The 21,500-nt window shown below is 37.6% G+C and overlaps 1 non-coding gene across 1 annotated transcript; it reads right to left on the bottom strand.

Moving 5' to 3' along the window:
* Window positions 1-14,987: 14,987 nt before the first annotated feature.
* On the bottom strand, window positions 14,988-15,093 carry LOC140893641 (small nucleolar RNA R71). The gene has a single exon (XR_012153235.1). It is a non-coding gene; the product is annotated as a small nucleolar RNA R71 (small nucleolar RNA).
* Window positions 15,094-21,500: the final 6,407 nt, after the last annotated feature.

Raw genomic sequence — 21,500 nt, 5'->3', positions numbered from 1 at the left:
GAAAAGTTTTGAATCTGGAATATCTTGTCTCATGTATCAGAATATCAATAGATAATATTTTGAACTTATTGAGGAAAATGTATTTTCAGGCTTCCGTCTATAAACCGGTATTCAAAATTTTTATGGCATTAATTTCTCTATTCAAATTTTTTTATTTAGATGGATAGACGATATTGAATTAGTTTTTCTGTGCTTGCTTATATTATTTTTGTAGGATTATTTAATTTTTTGCTCAAATAATAGGTTGGCTAAAAATTAATCGGAGGCCCTTGATTGCTAGTGTACGAATATATATTTTTGCATAAATCACAGATCAAGTACATGTATTATGAGATGATGATTGAAACTAGGAATCTCTGATGGACGACAAACATGGATAAATTTCCGGTGTATGCAAAAACAACCTCATTATTGATATATATTGATTATTCTTTAGGTTATTTGTTTTAGGTTGATGTTTGGACGAGTTTAAGGTATAAATTTGGTTATGACCCTGCTTCGTGACCAAATGAGCTTCTTGTGAGAATTTCGGGGAGTGGTTTGGTTAAATTCATCATACCATGTATATCTTCTCTATTTTGTATCATATGAATATTGTAGTTGACATATTTCTGCATTTATATTTTTGGTGAGTGGCTGATGGTACCATGCATCATTTAGTTTGTATATATCTTTACTAAGATTCCTATAAGGCTATTCTATTCATGTTTTAAGCGAGGCATTACCATTTCTATTCTATTCATTAAATATTATTCAATTTTGTTTTGAAAATAAAAGGGTAAAATAATTTTATAAGATATCCATGACTTTATTTCTTGTGGGTTAATTAGATTGAAACTGTTAAATAGAGAATTTTGTTCATTCAAGAAATATTTTAACATTGTAGTTGTTTTGTTTTTTTTTTTTTTTGTTTGAAATTTCATGTGCTTGAGTTTGCTCGGTTACTCCTAGGATTGATGCAAATGTCAGCATTTTATTTCTGGGAAGAGCCTTTTAAGGTAATTCAAAAATTTTCGCAGTATGTTATAAGAAATTTTTTTCAGTAATTATTATTTATTTATTTATTTATTTTTATTAGTTGAAGACCCAAATTTGATCGGGTTACTTCTATAATTTGTTAATATGGAATTGTTTTCTATATACATCCTGAACAAATTATTAGTTGATGACTTTTGTGAATTAAGAATCATGACTTGGGGTGCTTAATTTTCATATGGTATTTGTTATATTACATGTTTCATCTTGCAAGGCTAGGGAATCCAATCTCAGAGTTCATTTCAAGGTACATTACATGTTAATTTTATGCACCTGTTTGATGTCTTTACTTGACTGTCTAGTGTTTTTCATTGGCTATTCCTATGTTTTATTTCACATAATTCGAATACTACTCTTTGAGAAAATAAGGGGATCTATTGCCATTTCTGATAAGTCAACATGTCGCTTATAAATTATGTAAAATAAGATTTTATGTATAAAATATGATTTTATCCTTTTAAATTTAAATTGGCATTGCATGTTATCCAATAAATTAATTTTGAATTAATGTTATTGGATAAGGATGATCGATTGCCATGACCAATTTTGTAGGTGTATGTTAGGAATTTACATTTGTTTTTATTGTTGTTGGTTTTATTAATGGGCCTGGTTTATGGCCCAATATGAATGTCATATGTAATAAAAGTGGGCTTGGTTTATGGCCCGTTCCCACCTCTTAAAAATGTATCCCCTACTTGTCATTGTTATTTATTGTAAATACATTAGATTTAGTGGGAGATCAAGATTTGAAGATGGAGGTGGGCCCAGCAGACAATAAAGACAGAAGAAATGTAAATTGGAAGCAAAATGTAATAGGATTGCATTGCATACTGCATATTACATAGGATTGGACTAAGACTCGTGATTGGCAACCACGAGTCAATTAGATATGGAATCGATCATCCTATATAATATGTGATATTATTGTTGTATGCATGTTTTAGACATAATTGTGTGAATCCGGCAAGCATACAAAAATTTTAAAAATGATGAGACAAATTTTTATAATAAAAAATCCCTCATTTTAAATTGATATCAAGATAAATAAAGGAAATTTAAATTTGTTTAAATGTTCCTACCTTCCATCAACGATCAATGTTTGAGATGCTACCCGCGGATACGGTGCGGCTCATATTATTGGGGGGGCCCGTTCGTCGGAAAGCTGTACATTGGATCGACACATGTTGTAAGTTGGGTGGAACTCCCATGGGATCGGCTCATATTATTGGGGGATCCACATGGCAACCGTCCATCACAACTTAATATTGATGGGTCATCTTGACATGCCACAATAAACGGCGTCATATTATTGGGCCCTTATTGGACATGAGGTAAAAACATGGAGGTTGCTTTGGAAGCAATTGGGCTCTACCTTTTGAAAATTATGGTTGGCTGATATTATTCGGGACCATAAGTTTGTCAATTGGACTCCATGTTCTCACTAAGGAAAACAGTTTCCCGTTTTCACTAGAGGGTAGTGAAATCGTTAAAATAGTGGGAGTGGGATTCATAAAATAAATTTCGCCTATTTTATGTCTTAGTAAATTGCTTAAATAATCACTGATATTTGTCTGTTTCTTTTCAGTATTTCATAAGATGAATTCGCGTAATCCACTTTTCTCGATCCTCGAACAAAATAAGTTGACTGGAGCAAACTATACGGAATGATTCCGTAAGTTGAAGATTTTCTTGACTTCGGAGAAGATGCTCTACGTGTTAGAAAAATCTCCTCCGAAGGAAGCACCAGCTGACGTAAGTCCGGAGGAGTTAGCCAAGCTTGATACATGGTGGGACCATGATATCAAGACCAAATGCTATATGCAAGCCTCGATGTCTGATGAACTCCAGAGGCGATTTGAGGACACCGTGAATGCTGCTGACATTCACGTTCAACTCAAGGAACTTTTTGGGGCTCAATCGAGGGCTGAAAGGTTCGCTACTGTAAAGGAGCTAATGACGTGTCGCATGCGTGAAGGGACTTCGGTCCGTGATCATGGGGTACAAGTGATTTGGCTCATACAGAAGTTGGTAACCCTTGATTTGGTGTTGGAGCATGAACTCAACGTGGACTTACTACTTCTGTCTCTTCCTTCTTCGTTTGACGGATTTGTGGTAAATTTCAATATGAACAAGATAGAGGCCTCCCTTGAAGAGATGGTCAATATGCTTGTGACATATGAATCCACATTAAAGAAGGATAAACCGGCTTTCTTGGTGGGCTCCTCTTCTTCTGCTAAGAAGGGGCCAAGTACAAAGGGTAAGAAACGTTCTGCCCCACCCAAGAAAATCGAACCCGAGAAGAAGTACAAGACAAAGGCTTCAAACATGGAAAAATCCAAGGATGTTTGCCATTACTGCAAGAAGCCCGGTCATTGGAAGCGTAACTGCAAGGAATATCTAGAGCAGTTGCGAACTGCAAAGGGTATGTTCTATATTAAAATAAATGTTTCACTTAATACTACTTCTTGGGTATTGGATACCGGATGTGGATCTCACATTTGCAATGATTTGCAGGTGATGACAAGAAGTCGCAGGCTTAGGATGGGTGAGACCCAGCTGAGGCTCGGAAATGGTTCCAGAGTTGAAGCAAAAGCCGTGGGAGATGTTTATTTAATTTTGCAGAACGGTTTTAAGTTACTTTTAAGAGATGTTTTATTTGTTCCGGATTTGATTAAAAACATTATTTCTGTTTCTATGCTTGATAGAGATGGTTATTCTTGCAATTTTGTGAATGGGATTTGCAATATTTACAAGAATGAATGTTTGATTGGAAATGGACAACTTGAAAACGATCTATACAACTTAAAACTAAAAGACGTTCCAATAAATTATGTTGATAAACCGGCAACAACAAACAAAAGGAAAATCGATAGCCAAAACCCGGCAAACCTTTGGCACGCTAGGCTAGGTCATATTTCCTCAAGGAGGATGAACAAGCTAGTGGGAGAGGGCATGTTTGATATGTCTGATATTAACTCTCTACCTACTTGTGAATCCTGCCTAAAAGGAAAAATGACTAAATCTCCTTTTAAGGGGAAACCTGAGCGTAGTCAAAATCTGTTGGATTTGATCCATACAGATGTTTGTGGTCCATTTAGAGTTGGGACTCAATATGGCCACACCTACTTCATTACCTTTACTGATGATTATTCAAGGTATGGGTATTTATATTTAATGAAATATAAGTCTGAAGCATTTGAAAAGTTCAAAGAATTCAAGGCTGAAGTAGAAAACAAGCTAGGTAAAAGTATTAAAGCACTTCGATCGGATCGAGGTGGAGAATACTTGAGTACCGAGTTTTTGGACTATCTAAAAGAGAATGGGATTCTCTCTCAGTGGACTCCTCCTATGACACCACAGCTTAATGGTGTATCGGAGCGTCGTAATCGAACTTTGTTGGACATGGTTCGGTCCATGATGAGCTTCACTGAGCTTCCACCTTCGTTTTGGGGCTATGCGCTTGAAACGGCGGTATTGTTGTTGAACAACGTCCACACTAAAGCAGTGGACAAAACACCATACGAGTTATGGAATGACAAAACTCCTAAGTATTCGTACTTGAGGATTTGGGGATGTCCTGCTTATGTGAAGCGGACAGTGGGAGATAAATTGGATAGTCGATCCAGCTTATGTTATTTTGTAGGGTATCCGAAGAATTCAATCGGATATTATTTCTATTATCCTGCTGAAACAAAGGTGTTTGTTTCAAGGAATGCCACCTTCTTGGAGAAGGAGTTCTTATTGGATAAGAAAGGCGAGATGATGGAACTCGAAGAAATTCGAGAAGAACCCGAAATACAAAATAACGATCCTACACCTCAGGAACCATTGCTGGACACGCCTGTGGGTAAGGTATTGACCTACAAGGCGCGATTGGTGGCAAAAGGTTATACTCAAAGACAAGGAGTTGACTATGATGAAACTTTTTCACCAGTTGCAATGTTCAAGTCCATAAGAATCCTTATTGCCATAGCTGCATGGTATGACTATGAGATATGGCAAATGGATGTGAAGACTGCTTTTCTTAATGGAGACATTAAGGAAGAAATCTATATGAAGCAGCCTGAGGGGTTCACATCCATGGGAAGCGAGCATAAGGTATGCAAGCTCAGAGATCAATTTATGGTCTAAAACAAGCATCAAGAAGTTGGAACCAGAAATTTGATGAAACAATAAAAGATTTTGGTTTCATCAAGAATCCGGAGGAACCATGCGTGTACAAGAAAGTAGTTAAGGATGCTGTGACATTCTTAGTACTTTATGTTGATGACATCTTACTCATTGGGAATGATGTAGGGATGTTGCAGTCAACAAAGATATGGTTATCAGGTAGATTCTCGATGAAGGATTTGGGTGAGGCATCCTATATTCTAGGGATACAAATCTATAGAGATAGATCTAAGAGAATGATAGGGCTCACTCAATCAACCTACATCGACACCATATTGAAACGGTTTTCAATGGATGGGTCCAAGAGAGGACATCTACCCATGTGTCATGGAGTTTCTCTATCCAAGTCTATGTGTCCCAAGACTGATGAAGAGATAGAGAAAATGACACATGTACCATATGCGTCAGCCATAGGTAGTATCATGTATGGGATGATATCTACCAGACCAGATGTAGCATTTGATCTGAGTGTCACGAGCAGATATCAAGCTAATCTCGGTCAAATGCATTGGAAAGCCGTGAAGGACATTCTTAAGTACTTACGAAGTACTAAGAATATGTTCATGGTATATGGAGGAAGAGAACTAAAATTGGAAGGCTATACCGACTCTAGCTTCCAAAGTGACGTGGATGACTCGAAGTCAACCTCTGGATTTGTGTTCATGCTCAATGGCGGTGCTGTCTCTTGGAAGAGTTCCAAGCAGGACACCACAGCGGATTCCACCACTGAAGCTGAATACATTGCAGCATCAGCTGCTGCTAAAGAGGCAGTTTGGATGAGGAATTTCGTCCAAGAGTTGGGCGTTATTCCTGAAGTTGTTGGTCCAGTCCCGGTGTACTGTGACAACATGGGTGTCGTTGCTCAGGCAAAGGAACCAAGGTGTCATCAAAGATCCAAACACGTACTGAGGAAATACCACATCATCCGGGAGATTGTGGAAAGAGGAGACATCACTGTCGAAAGAGTGGCCTCTGCAGACAATATCGCTGATCCACTTACTAAGCCCTTGCCAGGACCATTATTTGACAAACATCGCGAAGCAATGGGTCTACGTAGTATGACTAGTTGGCTATAGGGCAAGTGGGAGATTGAAAGAGTGGGTGCCCGGTGAGCCAACTTGTGGCTAAGGGCTTTGATGACTCTTTGTATAAACAATCTTTTGTTTAATATAATTTACACTTTTATTAATGGCAATGACTTTATCTTTCTTCATATTGTTATATTGTGATATAATATTGTTGTTTTGATAAAGACCTTGAATATACTATAGTGTATGTAAGATGTGGTAGAACATGGAGATGTCTATCATGAAACACATCTTATAGTCACTGTATATTCTAAACTGTTCCTAGTCGATTGAGCCGTCCGAAAATAAGGATAAGGATCGCTCGAGTTTGAGACTAGCATTTGCGATGCAGAGTACCACGTTTCATTGGTAAGGAACATAGAGATGTTCGAAGCATGCAAATGGATATTCATACGATGAATGATCGAACTACCCTATCCGGACTTTCCAAGTGGTTATCACTTATCGAGTGGAGAAAGTCCGCGGTTTTGGTTGTACACCATTAGTCCTTACTACTTGAAACATCATTGAGACTCTATATGCTAGTACTGTGCTTTGACTCGTTTACCGACTCTATTGGGGTCATCAGGTGTCGGGATTGGGTACAATTACAACACATATAGGAGTCGATGCTTTGTTGTCAAGGATTCACCACATACTTGCGAGTGTGGATATCCTATGCGATCTGAGGAGATATTAGTGTGACGAATCTCTGGCCAGAGTACATGATGTGATTTAAGAAATGGTTTCTTAGTAGCAAATGCGATGTCACTATTTGATCTTCAAGATGCATTGCATAGTTATCGAATCTCGAACGACTCTCGATATACCAATGGTTGTTGATTCGATCGGGATATATGGATGAAGGGACCGTACTGTACGCTAACCAAAATCTATTGGTTCTTGTAGGCACTATCAGTGTTACCTAGGGAATCATGGGGCGATGTTGCTAGGCGCTCTTACCATGATTCGATGGGCAAGTCGGAAATTGTTGTTTCGAGTCACAAGGAGTTGTGAGCCCACGACTAGCTGTATCCCTGAACCATTGAGGGTCACACAGTGTAATGGATTTTTAATCCCCGTTGAGATAGTTAAATTTAAAGAGTTAAATTTAATGAACAAAGAAGTTGGACTTCTTAATTATGAGTAGAGGAGTAAGATTTCCTAAAATGACATAGGGATGGACATTTTTGGAAACCACTGAATTCGGATTCAGAAAAATTTATCTTGACTTTAAAAGGTGCAGAAATGGTTTCTGTGCACATTGGTGAAATCGGTTTATCAATCGGAGTCACGATGAATTTTATATTAATTTTTGAACATGCGGGCTTTGCTTGTCGGGCTTGAACTTATGACTAATGGGCCCTAAGCTGTTAGTGGCCTACATTATAAATAAGTTATTGCAGTACAGAAATTACACACAACAAGGTCACAATTTTCGAAAAAACCCTGTTTTTCTCTCTGAAGTGGCCGACCCCTCTCCCCTCTGCTCGGTAAAATCCAGTCTGTGAATTTTGAATTGCAGTCTGGTTTAACGGATCAAATTCGTTAATCTCTTCGTAGAAACTTCTGATAGATTTTCTAGTGCAATCTATCAGAGGGATTAAATATTCGTTCGTGGACCTGATTGAAGAACAGTTCGTCCATCAGTTCCAGGGATATACAACAAGAGTTGAGCAATCTGTTGGTGTCCAAAATCTCGATTCGAGATTGAGGTAAAAATTTATAATCATTATTTAATTTTTACACACACACAATTTAATCGTAAGGTTGATACCTATTATGGAATCGTTCCATACAAAAATTTTAAACTTCCGCTGCACCGGGTATCAATCATAATTGATCTGATCGCCGCGTTCTCCAACAGTTTGAAAGCTAAATAAATATATAAATATATTTAAAATATCAATTATAGTTATAAATTATTCAAATAATGAATTGTTTAGTTTTTAAAAAATCAATAATTATTCAAATAATATTTTTAATGAAGCACAAATTTCAAATTATCATGCATATATATAAAGAAATATCAAATTTAAAGTTTTTTTTTAAAAAATAAATAATTTAAAAAAAAAATTAAAAAATTCGAAAAACCGGTCCAACTGGTTTCCCCGTTCTTGACCGGTCCAACTGGTTTTTGACCGGTTTTGACCGGTTCTGACCAGTGAGACCTGTTTTCCGGTTCTTGGTGGAGTTTCGAACAGATCCAGCGACTGGTTCTCGGTCGAACCGGTCGGTCCCTTTCTAAAAACACTGAGACAAGGCACTTGGATGCACAATTGATCTGAATTTCACAAATCAAACAAAAAAAAGCAGCTACAAAGACCAATATGTGACAGAAAGTGATCATTGGTCAAACCCAAAGTATAGCATGACCCACATTAAAATAAAAATAAGTTCGATCCCCTTCTCCCTCGTAAAAAAAGCACATGGAATTAATTAAAATTAAAACTCATAAAAAACTGTGAAATAGATGTTCCCAGTTTAGATGCAAAAGGGGAAAACAGAGTGTAATTTCCTTGCATTTGTGATATAAGACGTGATTCATTTAGTACATTTTACGATGGCCACTGGTCTCCCCAAAATTCATATGCACAATACTTTTCCCAGCACTATCATCTTTCCTTAAAAGGTTCAGAGCTTTCTGAGATTCAATCACTGGAAAACGATGCTCAATTGCAGGAACAACTTTTTGTTGAAGAACAGCAGGCCACAAATGGGTTCTCAGTTCAGTAATCACAGAAGCTTTATAACCGAAATTCTTGGATTGTAGATTGAAAACTGAAAATAGTAACTACAAAAATAATAAAACGTACACTAAAACAAAATTGGGGTAACCCTTTCTACGCCAAGAATAAGCACTATTACAATGAAGCTGATAATTTTTACCTTTAATTTCAACCTGCTTTTCTTGTAGTATAGCAAGATCTACACTACCAGATTCCATTCCATGCAAATCCACAATGACAACCTTACCCGAGATACAACAGCAATCAACATTTCTCTGAAGATCGGAAGCTCCGTAATCAAGAACCAAATCAACACCTGAAAAGGTGAATTTCATGTAAGTGCTTGTGGAAAAAAATGCCTCCACAATTTGTTATTCTTGACACACATTGGCTGCTCAAAATTTCAACATAGAATCGTATAAATACTATTTAGAATAAATTAACATGCTGTTTTGATAAGAAACGTTAGCATAATCACTGAAGCAATATTAGGACTTAACTAAGTTATGAATTTGTCATGATTAAAGTGAAAAACAAAGGGGCCGATAGGAAATCCTTCTATGTAATCTCCATTTGGATCTCCACTAATCGGACTTAATTATGTTATGAATCTTTTATGATAAAGGTGATAATGAGGACAAAAGGCATCATGCATTCTATACCAACAAGTGATAGAGAGAACAATAGTCATTACGCTTTCTCGTACGGACAAAATGATATCAACGATATGGAACATCATTTATGAGAGATTTACTAATTGTTTAAACAATTAAAGCTTCTACAGCAGAATGGGAGTTTGAAAAGAAGTAATAAAAACTCAACTTTATTGAGAGAAGAAATATGAAACTAAATATTATTAATTTTTGAATGAATTTTCTTTACAAGCAAGACATATATAGAGTTTTCAAATTCAAGTAAAATCTACTATTATATTTATTATTATAAATATATAGCTTTCATTGTGAATTCTCTTTTTTGTAACTCATTATTTCCTCCATTTTCCTACCCTCTTATGCCTCCCTTCATGTTTTGGTGCACAGACCCTCCACATAAACTGTTTAAATGACATTAAATTTTTATGTATTGACCCTCCGCATATACCTCAAGAAATGGCTTTGCATGGTTCTGCTTCCAAGCATCTCATTAGTGGTAGGTGTGAGGAGTCCATTCTTCAATATAACCACATTTATTCTCATGTTTAATTGCAAGTATAATAATTGATATCTTTACTATTTTATTAAACCTAAACACCTTATAAAAACTAATTGGTGTCTTGGTCTATTTTTGAGTATACCTAAAATGCCCTTATTTTCCATGTTTACTCACTACCCCACGTCTCCGAACTAACGGACCTTTTGTCAATTCCACGTTCCTTTTTGTTCTTCCCACGTTTCTTATCCCTCTCCTCATGTCTCCCAAACTATAAATATCTCTTTGTCAAAACCATAAAATAATCTAATAGTTCAATTCTGAAAGTCCACAAAACAAAGAAGATCGATCGCAAGTCTCCCCTCCGGTAACTATAAGGCAAGAATATATACGCGCCCGGTGCTTCTGTTGTTTTGGTGTCTTCTTTTCCCCTCCCCCCAATTATCATTATTACACTCGGATTAATTTTATTGATTTGTTAATTGCTCTTTCGTTTTTCTTTACAATTGTTGTGAAATATTGGTGAAAGATTGACAGTTTCTGAATTTTCAAATCTGAATATCTATGCAGATTGGCTTAATGGTGATGAACCGAATGATCCCCACTTTGGAAGAGTTCATAAACAAGTTATAAGTCACGGATTTTTGACATGAGTATTGTCCTTATAATGTATATTGCTGGTACCATATATTTTTTATATTTCAAGAATCAAGTTCATCAATTTTTTTACATAATGCATGATTTATACCCACGAACCATATTGTTTATGATAGGTTGTTTGTTGATTAAATTATTTTTGCACATATAGAATTTTTAAGATGTTGGCTTCCACGAAAGCAATGCATGTCTGAAGAAAAACGAAGAGCCGCAACTACCGTATGAATTGCATCAAGCAAAGCCACTGTCAAGCCCACCAGCCAACAAGCTTGTGTGTAGTTTACTATAATGTGTGACTGTGTGAGTTTTTTTTAACAAAAATATAGCTTGAATTTAAATTCAACCCTGGAATGTCATTTATTTACTAAAAGCTTAATTGCGTAATATATTACTACAGAGAAGAAAAAATAAAAATATTTGATAGATGCAGGTATTGACTTATCAGGTTGAGATACTAAAAAAGGCTGAGGATGCAGTAATTTATTCTTTTGTAAATTTTTTATAAATCACAAAATGAATCTAGCTATAGGGGTGAAACGATTGCAAATGATAAACATTAAAAACTATATTTTCGGTATGAGTAAATATTTTTTATTTTGTATATAGATTTTGGCTTCCACTATCTTAATTGCTTGATAATGTTTGATATGATCAGTGAGTCTCTTTAATGGGATGTCTGCTTATGCTATCGATTTCATACATGTCAAATATTAGTGCTTTGAGTTTTTATTTATTATACTTATTTGTTTTGTTTAACATTTTATTTATATTTTTCAAATTATTGTATTTTTTATTTATATAACATGTCTTATTTATTTTGAGCATATCAAAACTAAAAACATAAAAAATTAATTGTATTGCATATATAATACATAATATTCATGTATTAATCTTTACTATATAATAATAGAATCTTTACTATATAATAATAGATAAAATGAAAAATTGGACTTTAACATATATATAAGCATGACTTAACTTTTTTTTATCGTTCGATCTTCTTCCTCCTTGCCGTGTTCCTCCATTGAAGGCGTGGGAAAAGCTTTTCAAGCTTCTAAAACTTCGGTTTTGACTCGATCCGTCCGATAGGAATTATTTCTGAAGTTATATTAACGATCACGGCTGAGAGAGCTCCGTTCTAAATTAAGTTTCTCTTATTTCTTTGAAGTTTGATTTTTTGGAAGTTGATAGAATCGAACGATAATCGGGGACGTTGTTCTTGAACTACTTGGTAGTGTTTATTCTCTGTCGGATCGGAGATAGAACGTCGTTCGGAATTGTTATGATTTTATTGATGATTTTTGAGATTTTGAGTTTTGGATTTGTTGGATTTGAGTTGTATTGGATGATTGATGTTTGATATGAGTTTATTGGATCGATATTATGTTGTCTGTGTTTTTGGTTGATCAAAATATAGTCGTTATGTCGTCAGTTTGAGTTTTGAATATCGTTTCGTCGATTTGATCGAACCGTGTTTGATTGGAGTTTGGATTGTCGATATTGATCTTTGTGGCTTCTTTTATAGATTGAATTGAAGCCAGTGGAGTTGCGAGGTTGCAGCTTTGGATTGTTTTAAAGATCGAAGCCGATTGAAGATTGTGAATCAACGAGAAGGTATAAGACGATATTGGAAAGAATAGGACGATTAACTAGAATCCGGATTGATTCGAGTGTCCTCGAGAAATCACATACTTGCATGTTTATGTGAACTAATTGAGTTTATTGATTGAATGTATTAGAATTCACATGCATTCATATTGAGCCAAATGATTGTTTCATTTTGAATTAGACGTTCTTGGGATTATAGTTGAGTGGCTTTGTAGGCGAATTACTACAATTGCAAGATTTAACTCTCTATAATCCTCCGAAGTCTAGAGGATTGAAATATACATAATCCTCCTCGAAAGGGGAGTTCGATGTGATCGTTGTGATATTTTATCCTTGGGATCCCAACCGAAGAAAAGAAGAGACGAGATGCATTTTGATTATCTGAGCTTGATAATCTAGAGATTTGAAGTAATGCATTCATTGCACTTTCATTTGATTATGTGTGAGTTTTTTATATCATTACTTGAGATGGTTATTTGATATAGCATGTTTGTCTCTTATACTGGGAGTTATTCTCACCGGTTTATCCGGCTGTTGTCTTATCTTTGTGTGTGTGCTTGGCAACAGGTGGGGCAGGACCGAGTCAGAGATCGCATGGCTAGGTGTTGATATGATAGAAATGAGGACTCGTTGTTGTTAGAAGTTGAACTCTTGTATGGAGCATGTTCTATTAGTTCGAATATTGTATAACTCTATAACTACATTTGTATTGAATTATTGATAAGTGTATTTTATACACTTAATTTATATATGATTTTAATTATTAAATATTTGTTTCGAGCAGATTTATGCGTGAGTTTTGTTGTATTTGTGATTGTAGGGAATTTATAAATTGACGATGAAAGATGAAGAAAAAGAAGATTTGTGAAATAAAAGGAGAAAAAGTGAAGAAAATAACAAAAGAGAAAAGAAAAGCTGTGAAGAGAAGAAAGAAAAGGAAAAGAAACGTGAAATTCTTTGGGCTTTCTTATTTGGGCCTTTTGACGCGTACAATATAAAAGGAATTCTGGAATCAGAATTGAAAGGAAGCCGCACGCACAGGGCCGGACAATTCACACAGAGAAGAACAGATCGTGATTTCTGGAGGAAGAAATTTGTGCTTTAACGTGAAGAACGAAGACGGAGCTCGATCAACCGGACACGGCGTCGACGATGGATTTGATTTCTTCTTTTATTTATTTAATTCTGAATTCATGTCTGGATTTTTGAACATGAATTGGTTTTATTTGAATTTTATTATGAACTAATCTTTTAGAGTCTAGAGGTCGGATGGAACCTGGTGTAGACACTTTCATGAGTTTTTGATTTTATTGAATTGAATTCCCTTAGATTAATTGTTCTTTCTAGTTTTGATTGTCGTTTCAATTATTTGATCAATAATTGATTTGTAATATTTATTTGGAATCCGGTACTCGACAGATGAGATTTTGAATAGGACAGATAGAATTAACACCGTTAATTATTATATAGCTCGAGAGAGTATATAGCGTTAATGGAGTTTTAGGAAGAACATTGTTTTAAAATAGATCACTGCAATTAAATTCTTAATAGAGATATTGGAATTGAACTGTAGTTGATACACTCTATTTGATGCTCGAGAGAGGGAAATAGAATAATCTAAGTGTTCTTGGCTATTAATTGAAAGGAATTCATGAAACTAAATTATTTAGAAATGATTGTTGTTGAAACCAGATAAAATCTAAACCTCTAAACCATTTTTCCTCTGATTATTAATCTCTGAAAATTGTGTGCGTGCTATAAAATCATCTTTTATTTTATTTATTTGCAAACCTCTAAAATTCAATTTTCTAAATAAAATTGGGACTATTATAATTACAAGTACTGAATATTTTCAATTTAATCTCTGTGGGAACGATACTTGATTCATTCACTATATTAAAACTTGACACTCGTACGCTTGCGAGGAATTTTTCACAACAAGTTTTTGGCGCCGCTGCCGGGGAGTAATTTTTGAAATTAATTTAGTCTTGTTAACAATTAGTCTAGATTTTAATTTAGAGTTTTTATTTTTATTTTTAGTTGCTGATTGTTTCTATTTTTCTTGAAGTGCAGTTTATGCGAAGGTCTCAAAGCGAAAATTCACTACTGTTTGATCCGGAGATCGAACGAACTGCACGTGCTTTGAGAAGAGAGAGGAGAGAAGAACTGAGGAACATGGCTGAAGAAGAAGTACAACAACCTCCCGTGGTTCCAATCAGATACCACTTCAAACCGACCATCCAGGCTCACTATTCTGGAATCGCTCGAGGGACCATTAACGCCAACAATTTTGAACTGAAGCCGGCGTTAATCAACATGGTTCAATCGAACCAATTTAATGGAAGCACTACTGCAGATCCTCACCTACACTTGAGGACATTCAAGGAGATAACAGACACGGTAAAATTTAATGGAGTTTCTGATCATATAATTAGACTGCGTTTGTTTCCTTTTTCTCTCAGGGATCAGGCAAGGAATTGGCTGCAATCTCTGCCGTTGGGGTGCATAACTACTTGGGAAGACATGGCAGTCAAGTTTCTTGCAAAATATTTTCCACCTGTCAAGTCCACCCAACTGAAGATCGAGATTAGTACTTTTCGGCAGCATGATTCTGAGCAGTTGTATGAAGCATGGGAAAGGTACAAAGAATTACTTAGACGTTGTCCTAACCACAATTTTGCAGATTGAGAGCAGATTGAGTGGTTCTACAATGGTCTGAACACACCTACTCGATTGTCTGTGGATTCTGCTGCTGGAGGGACCATTTTTGAAAAGGATCCCGCTCAGGCCTACGATATGCGACGGCGGCGACCGGCGAGCAGAAAACTTCAAGAAGTGAGGGTGGTGATGATCGCGATAAGAGAAGCAGAAGAATGGGGAACGAGAAGAAAGAATGGCTATTGGCTAATTTAGGGCTTTTTTAAGCCCAATAAATTTTATTCTATTTATTAAATAGTACTCAAAAAATTTATATTTTTCAATTTAACCCTTGAAACTTTTAATTACTTGCAATTTAGTCCAAACATACCCGGAAAACGTGTCCGGGCCGTGTCAAGCCGTACCCAAAACATACCCGACCAGTCAAACCGTACAATGCCTTGAAAGGTGCCATATCAATACTACGATGATAACTGTTATTGTAGGCAAATTCGATCAAAGGTAACTGATCCTGCCAAGATAAGCCAAAATCCATGACAGAAGAACGTAGCATATCCTCCAGCGTACGAATCGTCCGCTCTGACTGTCCTTTAGTCTCTGGATGATATGCAGTGCTCAAACTTAGAGTGGTACCCAACGCCTCCTGAAAACTACCCCAAAAGCATGAGGTAAATCGCGGGTCTCTATCACTAACTATGCTCACTGGAATCCCATGTAATCTCACTATCTCTTGGATATATAAGCGTGCCATGCAATCATAAGAATACTCCCGGTTATAAGGAATAAAGTGTGCTGATTTTGTCAAACGGTCAACGACAACCCAGATAGCATCACACTGACGTGACGTCATAGGCAAGTGGGTAACAAAGTCCATAGTCACATGCTCCCACTTCCATTCGGTAATCTCAAGATTCTGCAGTAATCCACCTGGTCGTCGATGTTCAGCCTTGACCTGTTGACAAACCAAACATCTCGAAACAAATTGATACACACTTCGCTTCATCCCTTTCCACCAGAATCTAGTTCGCAAGTCCTTATACATTTTCATGCTTCCAGGATGAACTGATAATCGACTCCTGTGAGCTTGAGAAAGAATATTATTCCTGAGCTCCGCATCATTAGGTACAACCACTCGATTAGATAAGCACAATAAAACATCTGCCTGAAAATGGAATCCAGATGTATTAACTCCATTGGCTAGACGTGCCAAACGCTGAGTCTTAACATCAGATATCTGAGCATCTCTGATCCGAGAATAAAATGCTGGCTCAGATAGAATAGTATACAAACGAATCCCATTCCTCCCTTTCTTGTGCTTGAGTGTAAAACTCAATGAACAACACTCTTGAATCATATGAGATACTTCACTAGTCTGAAGTGCAGAAAGTCTCACCTGCCGACTCAAGACATCAGCAGTAAGATTAACAGAACCTGGATGATATTTGATTTCACAATCATAATCCTTCAAAAGATCCATCCAGCGTCTCTGTCGCATATTCAACTCCGCCTGAGTGAATAAATATTTCAGACTCTTGTGATCCGTGAATATCTCAAATTTCTCGCCATAAAGATAATGCCTCCAAATCTTGAGCACAAATACAATGGCGGCTAACTCGAGATCATGCACTGGATAATTACTCTCATGCGTCTTCAACTGTCGAGAAGAATAGGCAATAACATGTCCATGTTGTGTCAGAACACATCCTAACCCCTGACCAGAGGCATCAGTATAGACAACATAACCTCCTGATCCAGAAGGTAGAGCTAGCACATGTGCAGTAGTAAGATGTCTACGCAGCTCATGAAATGACTCCTCACAATCCGAGGACCATATGAAGGCAACATCTTTCCGAGTAAGCTGAGTCAAAGGCCTGGCCAACTGTGAAAAATTCTCGATGAACCGACGATAATATCCAGCTAGACCCAAGAAACTACGAATCTCAGCAACCATCGTCGGACGAGACCAGTTCAGCACTGCCTCTATCTTACTTGGATCAACAGATATTCCTTCACTAGAAATTACATGACCGAGAAACACAACCCGATCAAGCCAAAATTCACACTTGCTCAATTTCGCATACAGCTGCTTATCTCGTAACGTCTGTAAAACAATCCTTAAATGCTGTGCATGCTCATCCTTCTCATGAGAATAGACAAGAATATCATCCATGAAGACGATGACAAATCTATCCAGATATTCTCGAAATATCATATTCATCAGATTCATGAAGACTGCCGGTGCATTCGTCAAACTGAATCGCATCACTAGAAATTCATAATGCCCATATCTGGTCCTGAAAGCAGTCGTAGATATATCTGAGTCTCGTACCCGCATCTGATGGTATCCAGATCTCAGATCTATCTTAGAATAAACAGAAGTACCCTGTAATTGATCGAACAGATCATCAATTCGTGGCAAAGGATACTTATTCTTAATGGTGACACGATTCAAATGCCTGTAATCAATACACAATCGCATCGATCCATCATTCTTCTTGACAAACAAAACAGGTGCTCCCCACGGAGAAACACTCGGACGAATATATCCCTTATCAAGCAGATCCTGCAACTGCTGTTTCAATTCCCTCATCTCTGACGGTGCCAGATGATAAGGTGCTCGGGATATAGGCGTAGTTCCTGGTACTAAATCAATACCAAATTCAACCTCTCGCACCGGAGGAAAACCAGGAATCTCATCAGGGAATACATCAGGAAACTCACTGACAACTGGTAACTGATCAATACCCGTACTACTCGTGGACATATCAACTGCATAGATGAGGTAGCCCTCCCCACCTGACTCCAAGACATGACATGCCTTCAGAGCCAAAACAAGTGGCATCGGAGGTCGCGCACCCTCACCATAAAAATACCAGCTATCACCCTCATCTGGACGAAACTGTACCAGACGCTGATAACAATCCACAGTAAAGTGATACAAAGTCAGCATATCTATTCCCAAGATACAGTCAAAATCTGCCATCGCTAATATCATCAAATTAGCTATTAACAAATTACCCTCAAACTCTAGAAGGCAACCCATCACTAGACACTTAGTTACTATCTTCTGCTCCAACGGAGTAGATACAACTAAATCCATATCTAATGATACATAAGGTAATCTATGTCTCTTAAAAAAGCGACTAGAAATAAAGGAATGAGATGCTCCAGTATCAATTAATACAAGTGCAGGAATACCACATAACAGAAAGGTACCTGCCAACATGCGATCGCTTCCCTCTGTAGCCTGCTCCTGAGACAGAGCAAACACCTGCCCTTGAGTCTGTGGACGATAACCAGAAGAACTCTGTGGTGCTGGCTGCTGATGTGGAACAATAGAAGCCTGAGATCCAACCTATGATCCCGATCCACTAGCAGAACCCATGCGCTGAGGAAAATCTCTCCGCAGATGTCCCTGCTGACCGCAAATATAACAAGCACCAGTAGCTCTCCGACATGAAGCTGCAGGATGATTCCCTCCACAATGGCTACAAAACTCCTCCTTCTTCTTCTTCTTCTTTCCAAAACGGAACATACCTCGTGAACCACGAGATCCAGATAAAGTAGTAGGAGTAGAAGAAGACGTAGGTCCAGATTGCACAACAGATTGAGCTCGAGGCTCAAAAGATCCACTAGGCTGTGCTGGCATCATCAGCTGTGCATTCCTGTTGCTAGTCTCCACAAGACGGCAACGGTTCACCAAAGTCTCAAAAGATACTGGGTCATCACAGACGACAACTTGAGAGTAGATATCTTGGTTCAAACCTTGTAGAAAGATATCATACTTCGACGCATCACTCTCATTGATATGAGGACTGAAAGGTAGCAGATCAAGAAATCGTTGCTGATATTGATCAATAGTCATCGATCCTTGCCTCAAAGTAAGAAACTCCATAGATCATGCTTGGCGAACAGCCAGAGGAAAATACAATTTCTGAAACTCCCGACAGAAATCCCCCCAAGTCACTTGTCCTCTCTCAGTACGTGCCTGAGCAGCCTTGGCATCCCACCAAAAATGTGCTCGATCCTCTAGAACGAATTCTAGAACTTCCAATTTCTGCTCCTCAGTGCAATCGAAAGCTCGGAAAGTACTCTCGAGTTTAGACATCCAGCTTCTAGCTTGTTCAGGATTCTCACCTCCCGCCAAGGGTTTCGGTCCTACTTGCATGAATTTATTGATAGAGTAGCGACGTCTACCCTCATGATGACGATGTTGATCATCATGATGGCGGTGATGACGATGATGATGACCACCTCCCTGGCCAACACTACCATGACTCTCGTCAGCCATATCCTGAAAAGAATTTCACATTAAAATCCCAAATGCGCAAGAATTACTCAAGACTAGACTAAATCCCAAGTACTAATCCCAAAATCTAAGCATGCTCTGATACCAAAAATTTAGTGACCCTGCATGGAATCACCTACTAACTGGCAACTAATAGCATGAATTAAACTTAATACAGCAAAATACTTACCAGAGTAAAAAACGTGCGGAAACATAATTCATAATTTACATATCAGCTTAGTAAATAATCCAGGCTTAATACTGTAGTGATACAACCAAATCGAAAACTTAAACAGTAAACATTATACAGCTATATCGAATCCTGTTGTATAATAAAATCCTCAAGGATCCCGCTCCCTAGTCTTGCCTTGAACTACCAGATCCGTCCATCCTGCGACCTGCCCCATGGAATAGGGTGTCCAAGATAACAACTAGGATGTGAGTGCTAACGCCCATAGACATGAGTACACGTAAATATATGATGCATACAACATGATGACTGGTAAAGGGTCATCTGAAAAGTCATGCTCAGTACCGGCGCCACATGAGTGCTGCCACCGCACGGATCAACCTTTGGGTGCAACCATACTCGTCTAGTACACCAGAGTAGACAAACATAAATGCCCCCGCCGTCGCGGTACTCTCAGTGACTGACTATCGAGTATAGAGCTGAGCGGCTCTATAATCAGGTATAATAAGGTATAGACTCAACGTGTATATGCACATGACATATGAGTATAGAAAGCGATAAATCATATCTCTTGCCATATAATAATGCCAAATAAATGCAACATATAAACATGTATACTCGCTGGCAATCTCAGTCAATATGTACGTACCTCTAGGCTAGTTCAAGTAAAGTAGGATCCTAGGTTCCAAGCCTATATTCAAAAGTTCACCGTATCACTACATAAATTCTATAAGCCTTAACTAAGTTAATAAGTACTCCCACAACTTAAATAGATTCCCGGACCATACCTTCGTCCGTAGTTAGCCCTTTGAAGTCGCTAGTCCCGGATGACTATAACCACACCTTGGTTATTCCAGAACCTCTATTATAACCGATAGGGCCCTCAAGTGTATATCTCACACTATACAACTGAAGAAAGAAATTCGAGAATTCGTATTTCAAAATGAAATCGAACGAGACCTATTTATAGGCAAAATTCCCGGCCAGGATCGGAACTTCCGATTTCAGAATCGGAGCTTCCGATCCAGCTCATTGCGTGCATGCAGAACACGCCAGGATCGGAACTTCCGATCCGATGATCGGAGCTTCCGATCTCACCCCCGATCAACACTTGTCAAAACTCGCGGCTGAGTCATCGGGCAAAGCTGGCAGCCGGAGATCGGAACTTCCATTCCTGGATCGGAGCTTCCGATCTCGTGCTTTCGCTGAGCTTCCGAAGTGGCTAGGATCGGAGCTTCCGATCTGGGTTCAGAGCTTCCGATCCGGCCCAAAGTCAAAAGCCCAAATTTTCCTTCCGAAGTCCAATAACACTCCGAAATTGATTAATTACCAACCCTTAATCTTGTTTAACATATTATTATCTTAAAATGAGTTCTGGGTTACTACATTTCAGTCTGTTAACCCTTTAACTATGAGGAGTTCTGAGGATGATTTTGGGTGAGTAGTTTATTGCAGAGATCGATCAGTTGTTTGATTCTCTAGACTACACCGACGAACGACAAATTCAATTAGTTGGTTACCAACTTCAGACATTGCGAAATTGGTGGATATCGAAGAAGAAAGCCTTAGAGAAACAAGGTAAATGTTTGATTTTAGTCTTTCGACTCTTTTGCTGATAGATATTGATGCAACTTTTCTTCTTGTGGAAAAGTTAGATTGATTCTTCCTCTACTGTTGAGTATCTGAACTAGTTGCGATGAGTTTAGTTCGAAATTGTGAAATTTTGTTTCGATGAGAGTTGATTGTACTGAACAGTACTATACTTCGGTTATCAGATTCTGATTATATTATCAATGTAGTATATTAACCGAGTACAGGGCAACCGAGGTTGATTTTAGATTGTTGGCAGATTCGGATCTGAGATGATAAGACGAGTGGATTTTCTCATCCGGTAAGAATTCCTAAGTTAAGAATTCCTTTCTTATTGATTGTCGATTAACGTTTGTTAT

Source organism: Henckelia pumila, chromosome 3 (assembly GCF_033568475.1).
Source record: "Henckelia pumila isolate YLH828 chromosome 3, ASM3356847v2, whole genome shotgun sequence".
Classification (NCBI taxonomy): Eukaryota; Viridiplantae; Streptophyta; class Magnoliopsida; order Lamiales; family Gesneriaceae; genus Henckelia; species Henckelia pumila.
Note: the sequence above shows the minus strand (reverse complement) of the source record. Positions and strands in the feature narration are given on the sequence as shown.